This window comes from Elaeis guineensis, chromosome 14, assembly GCF_000442705.2.
Source record: "Elaeis guineensis isolate ETL-2024a chromosome 14, EG11, whole genome shotgun sequence".
NCBI classification, from domain to species: Eukaryota; Viridiplantae; Streptophyta; class Magnoliopsida; order Arecales; family Arecaceae; genus Elaeis; species Elaeis guineensis.
This window is the reverse complement of record NC_026006.2, coordinates 63,672,381-63,683,235: the sequence shown is the minus strand read 5'-3', so window position 1 is coordinate 63,683,235 and position 10,855 is coordinate 63,672,381. Positions and strand designations below refer to the sequence as shown.

The 10,855-nt window shown below is 41.6% G+C and overlaps 1 long non-coding RNA gene and 1 pseudogene across 1 annotated transcript; both read right to left on the bottom strand.

Annotated features, from left to right (window-relative positions):
• Positions 1-426: 426 nt before the first annotated feature.
• Positions 427-4,696, bottom strand: LOC105057367 (organic cation/carnitine transporter 2-like; annotated as a pseudogene).
• A 2,921-nt stretch (positions 4,697-7,617) lies between these two features.
• Positions 7,618-8,891, bottom strand: LOC140853816 (uncharacterized). The gene is made up of 4 exons (XR_012136919.1): positions 8,511-8,891; positions 8,222-8,413; positions 7,893-8,137; positions 7,618-7,813 (listed from the first exon to the last, which is right to left on the bottom strand). It is a non-coding gene; the product is annotated as an uncharacterized lncRNA (long non-coding RNA).
• Positions 8,892-10,855: the final 1,964 nt, after the last annotated feature.

The window sequence follows — 10,855 nt, the reverse complement described above, 5'->3', positions numbered from 1 at the left end:
ACAGTGGAGATTTGGAGATGCTTGAGAACAAATCTGGACTATCATCTCCTTGGTAATATTTTCATCAATGGGGGGCAGTTGTTGTTGCTTACAAGATACAGTCAACAAGTACTATGACCAACTAAATTATTGTAAACATTAAGAATATTGGATGGATGTCTGGTCAGGACACTACCTCTCAAGATTTTTTCGATACCGCACGATGCAGCAGAAAGAAAGAAGAAATACAATAAAAATAATCAAAATACGTGAATCAGCCACAAAAGGACTTGCCTCCATAGGGCATGCAAATTTCACTATGAAAAAAAAATTTGACAAGAGGAGATCTCATGCTCAACCCTCGTACATCCAATTTCTCTCTTACAGAAAGTTCTTCTCACAAAAGCTTTCTCTTTTGGAAGACCCCCTAAACTCCTAAAGCGACCGCTATCCATCGTCCAGAAGTCCTGCTCCATCTTCTTTCAGCGTCGCATGCTCTCTCTCTTCACGGGATTCTCTGTTTCCACTGAAAAAATAGAGCACTGCACGGTGCCGTCCGTGCATCCACGAGATCACCAGCCACCTACCGTTCTCTGTTCGTGTACACAGGCTTTTAAAGGCCTTAAACCAAGGTTAGATTAGGATTAGGAATCCTAATCAGGCCCAAACAATAGCCTAAAAATTCCTTCAGCCGTCGAATCAAGTCCCATATCAACCCACACCCTTTGATCACATGCTGGTCCACAAAATAGTATCATGGACCGTGCAAAATGCATGAAAAATGCCCACGCGATCCACAGACCCGTCTGTGGACTGGATAATCGGTCTGCTGAGCCCGCACGGGCGTGCATGTGGGCCTGGACTAGCGTGCGCCTCCGCGCCTGGGCTCGGGCACGTCCCGCGCACCCCGCACGCCCGGGCCTGAGTCGGGCCCCCGCGCCCGTGCTCTCGGGCCTGGGCCGGGACCGCCAGCTGGGCCTCACCCAACCCACACACCACAGCCTGTGGCCGCACCACCGTCGCTCCGTCGACCCGTTGCTGGCAGTCCTCCATCGCTCCGAACTTCATGCCGACTTTTCTCGTGCGTATCTTGACTATCCGAACTCTGTTTAAAGTGATCTTGATCTTGTTGGACTTCATCTTTTATCGCGGACCTCACTGTGGGTTCAATATGGATCGAATCTCGAGGTATCGAATCCTAACAATCTCCGTCTCGACTCGATATTCGACCTCCTCCTGACTCCAAGAGCTTCTGGATCTCCTCACTCCCATGTCCTAGGGCAATTGCTTGTCGATCATGGATGGATAAACATGGGAGTCAAGCCAGGCTGCTCAATCCCATCTCCGTTGTATGCTGTGCTCCTCCTGATCTGAGACCTACTCGGAGCATCATCCTGCGACAATAGGAATCTCACCTTGCGACGTTGCCTCTCGTCCTCCCGAGTCTCCTGTCTCGTGCCCGATCCACCTTCACTTGGAACTCTACCTCGGTCTGGACTCCACTTGACTCCCGAAGCTCCACTTCGCACTGGGCTCTCTACTAGGTAATAATGTATTCTGCTCCTCTTCTTCTCCTCCAACACAATCCTATAGCTGCGTAGCACCTTCAGAATTTCTCCACCAGCTACCGTCTTGTATCCTCTCGAATCCAGTCTGCTAAGTGAGATAAGATTCCGTCTGAAATCGGATATATATCGAACCTCCTTCAATCTCCTCACTACACCATCATGTGTCCTCCAGCTGATCGTCCCGATGCCTCTGATCGCACAGCTCGATCTGTCCGGCAAATATATAATTCCCTCACTGTTTTTCAGGAATTCAAACTGCTCTTCTCTGTAATATATATGATGGGTGCATGCAGAATCTAATATCCACTGCTGGAAAGAAGTAGATATCTCATCAGATATCTCTAGGACATCTCCATCTAAGTCGCTATCGGCCGTCACCATAGTAGCCATCATCCGATTTTTGAGTTGAGGGCAGTCTCTAGCTAGATACCCCAACTCTTCACACCGATAACACCTAATTTTGCTCAAGTCTATTCTGGACTTGGATCACCCTCGTCGCGATCTCATGTCGCTTCATCTACCACCTCCTGCTTCTTCAGAAGCCATCAAGGCTGAGCTACCGCCACCTGAGCTCGAAGCCAGGTTCTCCCTCCTGAGAACCTCGTTCTGGAGTATCGCCGCGGTGACCTCGTCTATCTTGATAGTGCTCTTCCCCACTAGAAGAGCAGTCACCAAAGACTCGCACGAAGGGGAAAGCGACGCCAGCAAAACCAGCACCTTGGTCTTCTCTTCAACATTCTCGCCAATGCTGAGGAGGTCGGTGAGGATCTTCTGGAAGTGACTTAGATGCTCTTGCATGCTCTATCCCTCAGCCATCCACAGCTGGTAAAATTACCTCCAGAGGAAAAGAGTATTGATGAGAGACTTTGCCATGTACAACTCCTTGAGCTTCGACCATAGCACCATCGGAAAAGTCTCGCTAAGCACATAGATCACCACCTCATCCGCTAGGTATATGCAGATGGTACTCACTGTCTGCATTTGTAGCCGTTTTCAATCCTGCACCTCCATGATGGTCGGCTTCTCCTCACATAAGAGAGCATCGATCAATCCTTGCTGGATAAGTACGTCCTTCACCCTTGCCTGCCACAAGGAGAAATTGCTCTTTCCATCAAACTTGTTGATCTTCATCTTGATTGATCTTGTCTTCTCCATCTTCAGTCTTGCTCACCACCGCTGCAATCTATGTCCTTGTACCGCCTTGCTTTGATACTATTTGTTGGATGGATGTCTGACCAGAACATCACCTTCCAAGATCTTTTCGGTACCGCACGATGCAGTAGGAAGAAAGAAGAAATAAAATAAAAATAATCAAAATGCGTAGATCAGCCACAAAAGAGCTCGCTTCCATGAGACATGCAAACTTCACTATGAAAAAAAAAATTTACAAGAGGAGATCTCACTCTTAACCCTTGTATACCCAATTTCTCTCTCACAAAAAGTTCTCCTCACAAAAGCTCTCTCTCTTGGAAGACCTCCCTAAACCCCTAAAGCGATCGCTGTCCGCTGTCCAGAAGTCCTACTTTTTCTTCTCTCAACGTCGTGTGCTCTTTCTCTTCACGGGATTCTCTATTTTCACTGAAGAAACAAAGCGCCGCATGGAGCCGTCCGCACATCCACATGATCACTAGCCACCTATCGTTCTCCGTTCGTGTACACAGGCTTTTAAAGGCCTTAAACCTAGGTTAGATTAGGATTAAGAATCCTAATTAGGCCCAAACAATAGCCCAAAAACCCCTTCAGCAATCGGATCAAGTTTCAGATCAACCCACACCCTCTGATCGCATGTCGGTCCACGGAATAGTACCGTGGACCGTGCGAAACTCATGGGAAACACCCACGTGGTTCATAGACCTGGTCGTGGACCGTCCGGTTCACCGTGGATCGGATAATCGACATGCTCAGCTTGCACGGGTGTGCGCGTGGGCCTGGGCCGACCCGCGCCCATGCGCCCCGCGTGCCCGGGCCTGGGCCGAGCCCCCGCGCCCGTGTGCCCGGGCTTGGGTCGGGCTCGCCCGAGGGGCCGCACCCTGCACGAGCCCAGCCCGCGCACTGGCCGTGCTTGGGCCGCGCACCGCCACCTGCGGCCGCACCGCCGCCGGCTGTCGGAGGTCATCCATCGCTTCAAACTTTGTGCCGATTACTCTCGCACGTATCTTGGCCATTCGAACTCCGTTTGAGGTGATCTTGGTCTCGTTGGACTCTGTTTTTCGTTGCGGACCTCGCTGTGGGCTCAATATGGACCGAATCTCGAAGCGTCAAATCCTAACAAAGGAGCCACTGGATTTTTTTTTTTTTTTTGGGTAAACAAGGAGCCATTGGATTAGCGGGCAAAAACTGCAATAAGCAAAAATGGCAGTGATATAAACTAGAGTTCCTGATACACGTTAGAAACAACTCAATGCCTTGAACCAGAGCTACATCTAATGCAGCTTAGGCGCTGAAGGACGCCAGCTCTGCTGCCATCTTTAACCCTTTAATCTTCGCGAAGACGCGGAAGATGCTACACACCCCACTCAAGGTGGTTAACATGAGGAACAATCTCCTTCAGTTGAAGTTCTCGATGCAAAAGAAGGAGATCAGCGATGAGGGCAGTCCGGCTGATGCATTATATGTGACTATCTAGGAGATATTGGATGTTAATTTTCCCACTTTCAGTGGCATCTCATGGTGTAGACCATCACAACACCGAAGGCCACAATCGTGATTGCAGCTAACCTCCAAAAAGCTCGTCTCCTCTCCCAATGTATCTTTTGCAATTACTAGAGTGGAGAAGCTAGAGTGATCTTATTACCATTCCCACAATTCTCTTCAGTATCTGGAGAGCCTCTTCTCTTCGCTCTCTTACTAGGAGCGACCTCAAAGATTCTTATATAAGGAAACAAAGCAAAATGATGTAGTCAAAAGAAGGAATGGAGGTCTATAAATAAAGACTCTTCCAAGATGACCCCCGATTGACTGACATAGGCCACAGCAGGCAAAGATAAGAGGCCGAACCCAAAAAAAGGGAATCCACTGATGCTAATACCATCTCGCCATTTTTGGCTGACTTTTGTCGACGGCAAGAGCACGCAGACGACGACATTGGCTCCTCCAAACCCATAAATAAGGGCTGAGCCAGAGCACTCGAGGTGCCACTCGGATACCATGGAGGCTTGCTTGAGGAGGTCCGATGCCCATGAGCTCTTGGAGAGGCTGCAGAGATTGCTTGCCGACAAGCACAACGAGTCATCGGTACTGGTGCAATGCCAACTGGATCAGCATCGGATGAAGGTCCGTTGGCTGTCGGAAAGCCATGCGAGCGAAACGAAGCATGCTTGGAAGAGATGGACAAGCTGGTGCTGCCAACGTAGTGCTCAACGATTTTAAAATAAGTTTCTCGCGTCACATTCTATAATATGCCTGCAAGATTTTCATAAACACTTTTTGATTCCTTGCCCAACAATGCTTGTTTCTCCTTTTTGTGTGTTGGAAGAAATTGCCTACAAGGATGGTTGGTCAAATTTGCTATAAGCGTCAGATAGAATATCAACGTCACCAACTTCAGTGTAAGCTTAAAATGTGACAAACTATGAAACGAAAGGCAATGATTCCTCTTCAAGCCCCCAAATCCTATATGCCTACACATGTGAAAAGTTTGCAAACATCATATCAAAGGCCAACACGAGTAGCAAAATCAAAAAAAAAAAAAAAAAAATCACTTTCTCATAAGGGTCATATGTAAGGATACGATGGATATATACAAACGTGAAACTTGCCAATATTAGGCAACCAATGGTCAACTTTTTATAATATCCCTTATGAGAATAACTAGTTTTCTATAAAATTTTTAAAAGATATATAAACTATAAATGCTCGCTTTGATGGTACCATTCATTGCCAAAGGGTTAAGGGTTTTATTGGATGTCACCACTAAATGAGTGTGTGGATATAGTGTAAAAAGATGAGATTAACCCCTTTCTACACTAAAAAGATAAAATCTTTTAAAATATTTTGGAGAATAATTAACTATTTATAAAATTAAAAAAAAAATTTGAGGATCATATCCCTATCTATACAATAACACTTACTTTCTATAAATCCAATCCATATCTATCCAGTAACATTTGCCTCTTATGAATCCTATGGCCTATCTATCTTGCAATATTTACTTCTTATGAATTATATCCCTACACTACGGTGAAAATGGTCATTAACGACGCTATTAAGGTTATTTTACGACGTTAATAAGCGTCGCCAATATCCTTTACGACGTTTCAAAAAGCGTCGCCAAAGCGTCGCCTATGTAAGAGTGGAGACGGAAAGCGCCGACGCTTTTTAAAAGCGTCGTTACTTTTTAACGACGCTTTAAAGCGTCGTAAAATTAACTTTTAACGGTGCTTTTTAGCGTCGTTAATGACAACGCGTCCGCCACTCTACCAAGACGCTTTTTGAAGCGTCGGCTGTTAGGTTTTTTACGACGCTTATAAGCATCATTAAGTTTGTTTTAACGATGCTTTTAAGCGTCGTTAAATTCATTTCTAACGACGCTTTAAAGCGTCGTTAAAACCATATTTAACGGCGCTTTTTAGCGTCGTTAATGACTCCGCGACCCGCACTCTACCAAGACGCTTTTCAAAGCGTCGACTTTTTTGTCTTTAACGACGCTTATAAGCGTCGTTAAATTTATTTTAACGACGCTTATAAGCGTCGTTAAAGGTTTTAAGAGAAAAAAAATACAGATTTTATATACAAAAAAAAAGAATACATACATTCCTGTACAAAATTATATCAATTATTCTAACATAAACCTGTACAATCACCACCATTCACACCTGTACAATCACCACCATTCACACCAAAAGCAAACTTAAATAGCAAATTTAACCAAACCAAAAGATATTATTTTATATAAATAAAAATAAAGTACTAATCATCCATTACAATCAAGAGTAATATAAATAAATATAAAAATATAATAAAAATAAAATAATGTCAATCCGCAGGCGGATGGTCGTCGTTGTCTCCACGTGACGTGCCGCTGTCTCGACGGGTGCCTGATGTGCCAGGAGCCTATAAGAAACATATCAAAAGCATGATTTGTATATCTATAAATAAAACTATATAAATCATTAAATTAATACAAAAATATATATTTAATAATATGTGTTTACCTGAGATGGACCATACATCTCTAATAAAGATGTAAGGCGATCAATCTGTCCCCTCATGGCCTGCATCTCGGCACGGCTCTGTCGCATCTCCTCCATCTCAGCGGCACGACTCTGTCTAATCTCCTGTATCTCCACCTCGAGTCTGCGAACGTGTGAATCCTGAGCATCTGCTGCAGCATGCTGCGTATATCTACTAACCTCAGATAACTGAGTGGAGGTGACTCTTACTCCATAACCCCTCACTCGACCGTAGCGCTCTGATCTCAATAACTCTGTGAACACCTCGGCCTCAATACGGCTCTGCTGCGTAGATGCTGCGGACTCGTCGTCACGCTCCGCAATGAGAGATATAGCCCTCTCCTGTATTTTTTTTGAAAATAAGAGTTATACATTAATAGCTAACAAAATTAAATTTAAATCATTGTAAAAAATAGAATATTAATAATGCCGTACATATAAATCTCTCGACTCATCTCGAACAAAAGTACCATCCTGATGAGTATGAGTCATCCGGTAAAACTCCACTTGTCCGGGTTCCCTTCCATGCTCATCCACATACACAAATAATTTTAATTTTAAGCAAACAGTTATAATAATTTAAAAAAATATATGAGTATCATGATACAGACATGATCCACGATACATAATGATATTAGTTATATAAATATTTCAACATAAAAATTAAAAGTTAATTATGAAAGTTTAAGAAACATACAAACTCCTGTCGGAGTCGTGCATAACTCTTCGACCCCGATGTATGAGGAACAGACTGAGCTGCTCGTGCAGCTCTACCAATAGCAGAATAAGTCTGTAAAATAAAGTAAAGAACTTGTTATATGTATAATATATAATAAAAATTAATATTTTTATAAAATATTTAGAAAAAAAGATAATAAGCAGATAATATACTTGTGCCCTCTCGGAGAACCAATAATGAACCAACTCCATCCACTGATGAGGGGGTACATCAGGAGGACAATTCCTAGCAACCTCCTCCTCTGTCATACCCTGTCTCATATAGTCCTTCTTCAATTGTGCTCTATATTCTTTCCATTTGCGGTTGAGAGACTTCATTACAAAATCATGAGTGGATGGAGGGAGAACAAACTTGCTCTATAAAAAAAAAAATGAAATGAAATAAATTATATAAATGATTAACAATTAATATACAGTATGAACATCAATTCATTACCTCTATAACTCGGAGGAGCTCAACTTTGTACGTTGGAAGCATGTCATTCCATTTTGCATAGCCCAACGGACATAGCTGAGGCCTCCGAGCAACAGTCCCCAAAAATGAAGTCAATAAGCAGGCAGCTTTCTTAATTGGCTGACCTAGCTGATTGCACTCCACAACAATCCTCTCGCCCTCACGCATCTGTCACACATCTCGTACTACTGTGGGTCCGCGTCTGGGGCGTACTCTCCCGGATCCGTCTGCAAAAAATACATAAAAGTAACTATATCATAAATATACATAAAATAAAATAAAAATAAAATTACATGAAAGACAATATATACCCTGCACGTGTATCTCATCATCTGACTGATGAACAGGAGGATCGTGCTGTGCTGATGATGAAGGACAGGGCTCAGAATGTTGTGCAGCTGAACTGGCCTCAGGCTGCTGTGCTGAAGAAGACGTACCGGCCTCTGTCTGTGAAAACTGAAACTGCACACCAGCATATCGTCCCCTGCGACGCATGATGTCACCTAGCATTTATATAAATAAAAGGTAGAATCAGTTAATATATGGAGTAAAATAACACAATAATTAATGCAAAATATATACATCATAAATAATTATTACCAGTAACAATCAAGCAGTAGTGTTTCTTTCAAATTCTGTTCTAACCAATGTCGTCGTAGCATTTAAATCATCAGCTGCCACAAAATTATAGGGCATACATTGTGTATAAGTGTCATCGTCATCATCCTCCACTTGGTTTCTTATATCATATAAGTCTCTAGGTTTTGTTTTGATGACAGTAAACCAATCTTTATCTTTTGCATCTTGTACATAAAATACTTGACGAGCTTGAGATGAAAAAATGAATGGGTCATCCTTCAATAACACACCAGTGTGTATCAACCTTGAAAAATTTACAAGTGTAAATCCATTTGCATCTTGTTTCAAACCCCTTGGTGAGTTTATGTCTATCCAATCACATCTAAACAGTACTACTTTAAATTTTCCATAATAATCCAACTCATAGATATCTTTAAGTGCACCATAATAGGATTTTCCATCCGCTTCCACTATAACACCGCTATTCTGTGTTTTTCTAAATTTCTCTCGTTCTCTAGTATGAAATTTAAAGCCATTAATTATAAAACCGTTATATCTATTCATAATCTTGTTAGGTCCTCGAGCAAGAGCTATTAGTTCATCTGAATTATTTGTCTCCATCATCTTTGATACCTAACAAAAAATGATATGACGAAGTGCAGTTGAGTTATCTGATATTAAATATGTATCAAAAATTAATATATCCCATAATTAAATATAAATCACACCTGATTCGAAAGCCACATAGGGAATAACTCGACCAACCATCGCTGTTCAATCCTTGCATTAGGACGAATGTTATGATTGGCTCGTCTCTGATAAATTAAAAATTCACTGCATAAAATATAAATATATCATTTAGAACATTATATCTAATATAAAATTTAAATTTTGATGTCATTCCTTAAATATACTAACCTGCGATGATCAGATATTATGTCACTATGAAGTAACACATAACGATGTGCTTGTGCTAAGGATTTTTGATCAAGTACAATACTTTCAGCTCTTCCCAAGAATTTTCCAGTAGTTAAGAACTTATACAGTTCTGCATTCTCCATAAAGTCATTATACTGTTGAGGTCGACTAAAAATAGTCTCTACACCTTGAAGATATCTTGAACAAAATGTCAAATATTCATCCGCAATATATGCTTCAGCAATCGAGCCTTCGGGATAGGCTCTATTTCGCACATAATCTTTAAGACGCACAAGATACCTTCAAGAATTAAATATTTATTAAAATATCAGTATGCTGTTGTTTCTAATAAAATTATCAAAAGATTTAAGGTTTGCAATAATACCTCTCAATAGGATACATCCATCTATAATGTACCGGTCCACCAACTTTAACTTCTGAAGCTAGGTGAATTAGCAGATGTACCATAATAGTAAAAAATCCAGGAGGAAAAATCTTTTCCATCTGGCAAAGTGTAATTACAATATCAGATTCTAACTGATCAAGTTTCTGAGGATCAATAACTTTGAAACATAATGCCTTAAAGAATGACGATAATCGAAGTACAATTGTAACAACTTGTTTCGGCAATGACGATCTTAAAGCTATTGAAAAAATATCTTGCATCAATATGTGACCATCATGACTTTTAAGATTTGAAAGTTTTCGATCCTTTAGATGCACACATCGTGAAATATTTGATGCATATCCATCAGGTACCTTGATACTTTTCAAAACTCCCAAAAAATTATCCTTTTCTCGAGCAGACATTGTGTAACATGCAGGAGGCACATAAATTCTATCATTAGCAAGCATTTTAAGATGAAGTTCCTGTCGGATACCCATTTCTTTTAAATCAAGACGTGCCTTCATGTTATCTTTGCTCTTTCCATCAAGATTTAAAAATGTTCCAAGTAAATTATCGCAAACATTCTTCTCTATATGCATGACATCAAGATTGTGCCGAATAAGATTATGTTTCCAATAAGGTAAGTCAAAAAAGATACTTCATTTTTTCCATAAATATTTACTGGGCTGTTGTGTAGATGCTATCTGTGTGTCTTCCTCATTTTCATCCTCGAAATAATTGTCTAGATCTTGAAACACCTCTGCATCTATAGTACTGATACTGACTTCCTCTGGTAACCCTTCGTGCACTGAGCTTTCAACATCATCCCTTCCTCTTTTTTTAGAGGACTTTGAGTGCTTACCATAGCTGTAATTGATGCCATCCATTTGTCTATGAACATCAGCTCCAGAAGGTGGAATAGGGGCACATCCCAATTCTATAGTACCATCAAACAAATCTTTCTGAAATCCAAACGGATGATTTGCTTCCAACCATCGACGATGTCCCATGTAACAAAACTTACCTCCATGTTTTAACCAAATTGAATGTGTTGAATCTC